Source organism: Miscanthus floridulus, chromosome 14, assembly GCF_019320115.1.
Source record: "Miscanthus floridulus cultivar M001 chromosome 14, ASM1932011v1, whole genome shotgun sequence".
Taxonomy (NCBI): domain Eukaryota; kingdom Viridiplantae; phylum Streptophyta; class Magnoliopsida; order Poales; family Poaceae; genus Miscanthus; species Miscanthus floridulus.
In genome coordinates, this window is record NC_089593.1 from 15283786 (window position 1) to 15291255 (window position 7470).

Below are 7470 nucleotides of genomic sequence, written 5' to 3' on the forward strand. Positions count from 1 at the left end.
TAAATGGAAAAGAGAGAAATTCTCGCCCCATCGTTCTGGCTTCCCTGATCGGCGCGTCCATCCCTAACCATTGTTCCCTTTTCCTTAAGTAGGAGAAGGGAGAGGGTTTTCATTTCGTTCTTTCGCCTGTTCTTCATCTGCCGCCGCCTTCTCTCTTCCTTTTTTGCCATGAGCGTTCCTGAGAGCCATGGAGGTTTCTAGGGAAGAAAGGGGAGAGAGCGAGGGAGCAGAGAGGAGCTCACCAAAATGTCGGACTGGAGGTCATCCACCATGAGGGCATCGGTGCTAGAGGCTTTCGTCATGAAGGCGTTTCTGCCACCGCAGGAGGTGGCGCACTGGAGGGTCCCCGGGAAGGAGGAGTTCCCACAACCTCGTCCTGAAGTGAGGGGGCATGGGTCGCAGTCTAGAAGCGGCCCTCATCCCGTAGGTCCATTGTCGTTCGGGCCTGCCTTCAGGGTCGTGCCGCTCACCTCCTGGTATGTTTCCCTTTGTTGCTCTTTGATCTTTTGCCGGTCGAGTCTTTTTGGAGTGTGACTCACCTGTATTTGTTGTCAGCGACCATGGGATGCCGGGGTTGAGCATTGCTCCGACCCCTGTGCAGGAGACTTGGAGGCCTACCCTACAGCATTCCCTTCCGGGGGTGGTGCCCTCCGGGGCGGCTGCTGATAAGGCGGCAGTGGCGGCGTCGGTGTTGGCGGCAATCCCGGTGCCGATGGCGGGGGTTGTGTCTAAGGTAACCCTCGCGGCTCCCTATCTCGCCGGGTGGAGGACCGCACAGCTTATCCTCGCCGTCGGTGCTGAAGGCGCCGGAGGGAAGGGCGACTGGGATGGAGTTGGGACGCCTGGTGGCGTTCCACGTGGATGAGGTGGTGGAGATCCTGTCCGATGACGAGGTGGACGTCGCGGTGGAGCCACCAGTGTCGCTGCAGGAGCTGGTGGTGTCACCGTGGGAGCTGGTGGTGTCGCCGCGGGAGCTAGCGGTGGTCCAATTGGAGGCTGGGCCCTCCGACGGTTCGCTGGAGGGTGACATAGAGTGGCCCTATCCTAAGGACCCATCGAAGGTGCAGTTCATCCTCTGGGATTCCCGGGAGCATCAGCTCTGGGACATTTTGGGGGGGGGGCAAGGGCATGCCGCGGTGTCCGAGCTCACCAAGCTATCCACGAAGCTCGAAAGCGCCCGGAAGCAGGCTCAGTTCACTCGGCAGTTGGTCGAGGGCAACTTGCAGCTCGTTGTGGAGGTGAGTTTCTGGTACTCGTCCTCAACCTTTGAATCTTTTGTCGGTTGTCTTTAGCGTGCTTGTTTTTCATAGGATATAAGGAAGATGTCGTCCCGCAAGTCTTACTTCCTCTAGGCCGAAAATGCCCGGATGGCTGAGCTCGAGCACCGGGTAGAGTCTGCTTGCCACGAGTCCCAGGGCCATGCGGACGAGGCGGCCGGGTGGAGGGGCAGCGTGCAGCGGAGTGGGCGACTGCCACCGAGCAAGGGCTCGAGGCGACGAAAGCTCACCAGGCGGAGACTGAGGCAGGGTTGCGGACATCCCTGGCGAACACCGAGGTGGCGCTTCAAGAGGCCTTGGTGGCCCTTGAGCCAGAGCGGAGTGCTCTGGCGTCGGAGCTGGCCACCCTGGAGTCAGCAAGGAAGGCCCTAGAGGTGGAGCAGAGGGCCTGGTCAGAGGCGGACCAGGAGGTGCTTGTGCTCCGAGGCCGGGTGATGGGGACAGAGGCGGCGAATTCTCCACCCTTGAGAACTCTCATGTTGGTACGTCCCCTTTCTTTTTTTGTTGCGTTGGTTTCTTTCTTCAGCCTATTCCTGAGCTTGTCGTCCCTCCTTCAGAGCTGGATGGAAAGGTGAAGACGCTGGAGCAGGACCTGGAGACGACCAAGGCGACCCACAGCCGGAATGCGGAGGAGCTGGCCAAGTCCCATGAAGCGCGACGTGCTCTTGAGGGGGACCTCGACTAGATCCGCAATGTTGCCCAGCTCGTCATCTCGGAAGTCTTCAGGTCAGTGCCAAGCACTAGCGCGCCTGCTATCCAGCTAGCGGAGATCCCGGACGTGGTCAAGGACCTTGTCAGGAGTGGGCTGTTTTACGGGGCATCGAGGGTGCTGACCTCAGTGGTGACGTACCACCCAAATCTAGACTTCGCCACTATCTGCGGCGGGTATGCTGAAGGCCTGAGCATAGAGGACATCCAGTCAATCAGGGAGAGCTTGCTGCCGCACGCGTGGTCGGTGTCGGAGCAAGTCTCCGCCGAGTGGGTGATGGATGTTCACCATGAAGACATGTCCTGAAGCATGCGTGGGGAGGATGCCTCCAAGCCTATAGATAGCACGGAGCCTGGTTCGGGGAGGAACATTGCCTCGGCCCCGATCGAGCCGAACGTCGTGCTGCCGGGGAGTGAGCAGCCTACGCCTTCGTCGGTCGCGCCGTCAGCAGATGCCACCGGGCCGGTTTCATAGCTTACATTATATAAGTAGTTAGTAAGCATAAAAAATTTAAATTTGTGGGGGAGCCCCTATGTAAAATGTTCATGTGTGTTTTAATGAGTGCAATCGGTTTTTGTTTTTGTGATGGAGTTGCTCCGTTCGGGGAAGCTTGTTCATTTTCGTTCCTTAGTTTTCCCTTAGCATAATTTTGTTTTTTATTTCTTTCTTTCTCGTACTTGCCCGTTTGTTCCGTAGGCTGCAACTTTGTGAGCCCGGGGCATGGCCCGCGAGGCTCGGCCAGTCATAACCGTAGGAAAAGGCGGGGTGCGATCAGCCAGAATGTTTTTAAAGCAAAGCTACGTAAGGTAAATCAAAGGGACGAACTGCCCTTTTGTTCGGGTAGGAAGGAGTTTCTCCATATGAAAGTAAAAGAGTACTTTAAACTAAAAACAAAATAGAGGGGTAGTAGAGCCCCCTAGTGGAGCCCCCCGAGCGCCCCGAGCCAAAAAGTGTTCGGGTCGGGGTGCTCTTATAGGAGCGTTCACTAGGTAAACAATGGTAAGGCTGAAACTTAGGAAAAGAAAGAACGACATAGCTGTTCCAAGGTGCTCGGAGAGAGCGTCATCATCGTTGTCCTTCAGTCGGTAGGTGTCTGGTCAGATCACTTCATCCTTCAGTCGTCTGGATCCTTGCCCGCTGCGCCCCCCTTCTTCGGTTGCTGCTTCCTCGCCTTTTTCTTCCTTTGGCCTGCCACTTTACCCCAGCAGGCGCTTGAGGATCTAGCAGTCCTTATAGAGGTGTTTGACGGGGTAGTCATGGTTGGTGCAAGGGCTCTCCATGAGCTCGTGGAAGTGGCCCGGAGTGTCTTGCTGGGGCTGAGTGCCCGCGTGATCGGCCGCGGCGACCGATGCGAAGTTGGCCGGTTGGCAGTGATCCTTTCTGTTCTTTTTCCCCTCTACGTGGAGGGGGCCTCGTCTTGATCCTAGTGCTTGGCCTTGCCTTTGCCACGGCCTCTGTTGAAGCGCGGTGGGAATGGTGCTTGCTGGAGGTGTTGGACAAAGGGCCGTGGTCCTAGGCTGTCAGGGCTGGGACTTCGGTTGATGCTACGCGTATCTTGGTTCGGCCCGAGCCGCGCGTGGATAGGTGGTCGGCATGGAGCAGTCGTCAAGTCGAGGTGAGGTGCCGCTACAGCTGCCTGTGCCGCACTCTGTGGTTGTTGCGGTGATAGGGTGTAGTGCCCCATCTGTTGTGTCCCTGTTCCCTAGACGGGGAGTGAGGTCACGAGTCGGCGTCGTGATATGGAGCACTCCGCTTATTGAACGGCGGTGGTCTCCAGCAGTGCCCGGAGGTTCTGGTGGATTGCGCGTTCGTGAGGGTCGTTCGGCTCGGATAGGTCGCGGAGGAGCATTATCGCGACGGCAATGTTCTGGCTAGCCCAAGCGTACTGCGGGGGATCGGTCCCCCTAACCAGGATGTTGCGCTGGACCTGGCGGGCGTGACCCCGAGTGCTGCTCGCCGGTCTATGCGCGTGGGGCGCAGTGTGGTGCGCCAAGCGCGCTGGTGCGGTCGGTGGCTGATGCAGCCACCATTGTCGTAGTTCATCCTCGTGCTCAAGTGTGAGCTCAGGGGTCTCCGTGTGAGGGCCTAGAGGGGCGTGTGTCCGAAAGGACTCCGTTACCCTTGGTGGCTGTTCTAGAGCATCCACCACGACGTACCCTTAGGACGTACGATGGCTAGGCACCATGTCGCCGATGCTGGAGCGTCACTCCCAATGTCGTCATCCATGATGTCAAGGAAGCAGGTGGGAGCATAGCTCGCCATCCCCACGAACTCAGATGTGAGAGGGTGCGGCGCCAGCACCTTTTGGAGTCCCTAGGCGTATGCGTCCACGAAGGACGAGAGGTCATAGGGGAACCGGTCGTACGGCGGTTGCATTAGGGATAACGGGGTTCCGCCAGGTATTTGGCGGAGGATAGAACGTAGTAAGTGAATAACAGCATGTATATTACTCACAGCGGGGTTTGAGTAGAGAGTTTGCTCGGAATGAAGCGCGGATGCCGCGCGTCAAAGTCGCGCGTCCCAGAGTCGATGGAGGACTTCTCTGCGACAAGTGCCGGGTCGCGAGTCTCCTCGCGGAGGTGGAGTGCACCGAGTCGGTCGGTGACAAAGTCCAGGCTTCTGAAGGGGAAGGCCTAGGATGGCTCGAAGACGGGTGGAACCCACATCTCGACGGGCGAGAGTGCGGGGAACTCCAATGAGCCAAAGCGAGTCGTATCTCTTGAGCCCGCCACGGTGGGGGTGGCGGAAGAATGGGCCATCCGATGACCAAAAAAGTGTTGAACGTACAGCGTCTTCCCCACGGACGGTGCCAACTGTCGGTGCAAAAAGTGACCAACTAGTGAATATTTATAGTTTTTCTATACGTTGTGATCGGAGGTGGCCTAGCACTCAATGACACAGGATTTATACTGGTTCGGGCAACGTGCCCTACGTCCAGTCAGGGTCGGTCGGTGACTTTATTCCCGAGCCTAGGTGCTCTAAGTCTGTAGTGGGGTTACAAACAAAAGGGAGAGAGATGGAGTGTACAAGAGGTTCGGTCAGCTCTGACCAGAAGGGTCGAGAGTGACAGGAACTTCGCTATGAGCTAAGTGTTCAAGTGGGTGCTTGAGGTCCGAACCTGGTGGTTCTGTGGTTGTGGGCTACCGATCTAAGGAACTCTGGCCTACTGGCATCCGTCTCCTTTCTATTGGAGGAAGCGCACCCCTTTTATAGATGAACGGGACGGCTTTACAAGTGAGAGGGAAAGGGTGTGTATGTTACTGAGCCTTGCTGTCCACGCTTACCGAGCCTTGTTGCCCACACCAGCGTGTTCCAGACAATGGTGGACGCCTACAATACTGTTGATGTCGCTGTAGAATGGCAGATGCATACGGGAGGTTGTGTTGCCTTTTTCAGGAACGGTGGACGTCGGTACCTGCAAATACTGTTTGATGCATAGAGGCATGTGAGGAGTCTCGCTATGTTCACCTGGTACGGTAAATCCTAGTGCCCATACCGCTATCAATGTCTAGAGACACGCGGGGGGTCTTACCGTATGGGAGTTTAAGTGGCCCCTGCAATACTGTAGAGGGAGACGTCGGCGCCTACAATGCTGTTTGTGTCACGGTGGCTGCAGAGTACTATTTCATGCAGGGTATGGTCCCTGATATAGTGGTTTTGACTTGTGAGCCTTGCCTTGCCTTTCTCCACAAGTCTTCTGGTTCCTACCGAATGGGGCGTCCCCGGTCGGATGGCTCCAGTCGGCTCTGACTGCGCCAGTCGGAGAAGGGCGGTGAGCAGGGTTCCTACGAGCCCTGGTCGGAGGGACATGGGGTTGGAGTCGGAAGTAGGGCTCGGGGTAGGCCTTCCAATCGGAGGCTATCCAGAGACGACTGGAGCCCGAATCGAGCGCTCCGGTCGGATAGGTGGGCTGAAGTAGCCGACGAGCAGGCGTTGCTCTTCTTGGGGTCGGTTGCTGGACCACCCCTTTGCCCTATTTTTTAGACTCTTGGGCCAAGCCTTGGCGCAGAAGTTGGTCCCCAAGGGACCCCGGGTTTATGAACCCGACATGAACCTACTAAGGATGAACTATTTGACATGCTAGAAGATGCTAAAGAACACTTTAACATCAAGAGAAGGGAATGCAAAAGCTTACGTAAGGAACTAAAAGCCCTTAAGCAAGTCTTTGATGAGCTCAATGCTTCTCATGAGAGGCTAGAGGAAGCCCATGAGATGCAAAAGCTTGCGTAAGGAACTAACCCTTCTTGTAGTACTTCTACTTCCACCTCTTCTAGCAGTGATGGTTTCACTTGTGATACCTCACTAATGGTTGAGAATGAGAACCTCAAGAACGAGGTCAATAAGCTCACTCACACCTTGGCTAAGGCCTATGGTGGTGAGGATCGCTTGCTTATGTGCTTGGGTAGCCAAAGAGCTTCTCTCTACAAAGAAGGATTGGGCTATACCCCCAAGAAAGGTAAGGCGACCTTTGCTCCTCACAAGACAAGTTTTGTGAAGAACAATGGTCAGTTTTGCACTAGTTGTAAGCAAGTTGGTCATAAAGAGCATGAATGCACAAACAAGAGAAAAAACGCTAATGTATCCTCCATTAAGCTTGATTTGTTTTATATGCTTACCAAGGGTGCAAATGGTGTAAAGGCTAAGTTCATTGGTAAACCATGGATGGGCTCAAAGAAGAAAGCCATTTGGGTGCCAAAGACCTTGGTCACTAACCTTCAAGGACCCAAGCAAGTTTGGGTACCTAAAAAGAATTAATCTTCTTTTGTAGGTCAATTACAAAGCTGAAGGAAGGCATTGGGTTCTTGATAGTGGGTGCACTCAACACATGACCGATGATGCAAGAATGTTCAACTCAATCAATACCAATGACAATGATGGTTATGATAGTATTACATTTGGTGATAATGGCAAAGGCAAGGTCAAAGGGCTTGGTAAGATTGCAATATCCAATGACATGAGCATATCCAATGTGTTGCTAGTAGAGAGCTTGAACTTCAACTTGCTATCCGTGGCTCAATTGTGTGATCTTGGATTCAAATGCATATTTGGGGTAGATGATGTAGAGATCATAAGTGTAGATGGCTCTAATTTGATCTTCAAAGGCTTTAGATATGAGAATCTATACTTGGTTGATTTCAATGCTAGTGAAGCTAAATTGTCTACATGCTTGTTCACTAAGTCTAGCATGGGTTGGTTATAGCATAGAAGGCTTGGTCATGTTGGAATGAAACAATTGAATAGATTGGTTAAGCATGACTTGGTTAGAGGCTTGAAAGATGTTGTGTTTGAAAAGGATAAGCTTTGTAGCTCTTGTCAAGCCAGCAAACAAGTTGAAAACACCCATCCTAAGAAAAGCATGATGAGCACTAGTAAAGCTTTTGAGTTATTGCACATGGATTTATTTGGGCCAACTCAATACACTAGCATTGGTGGTAACACATATGGCTTTGTGATAGTGGATAATTATACTAGATACACTTGGGT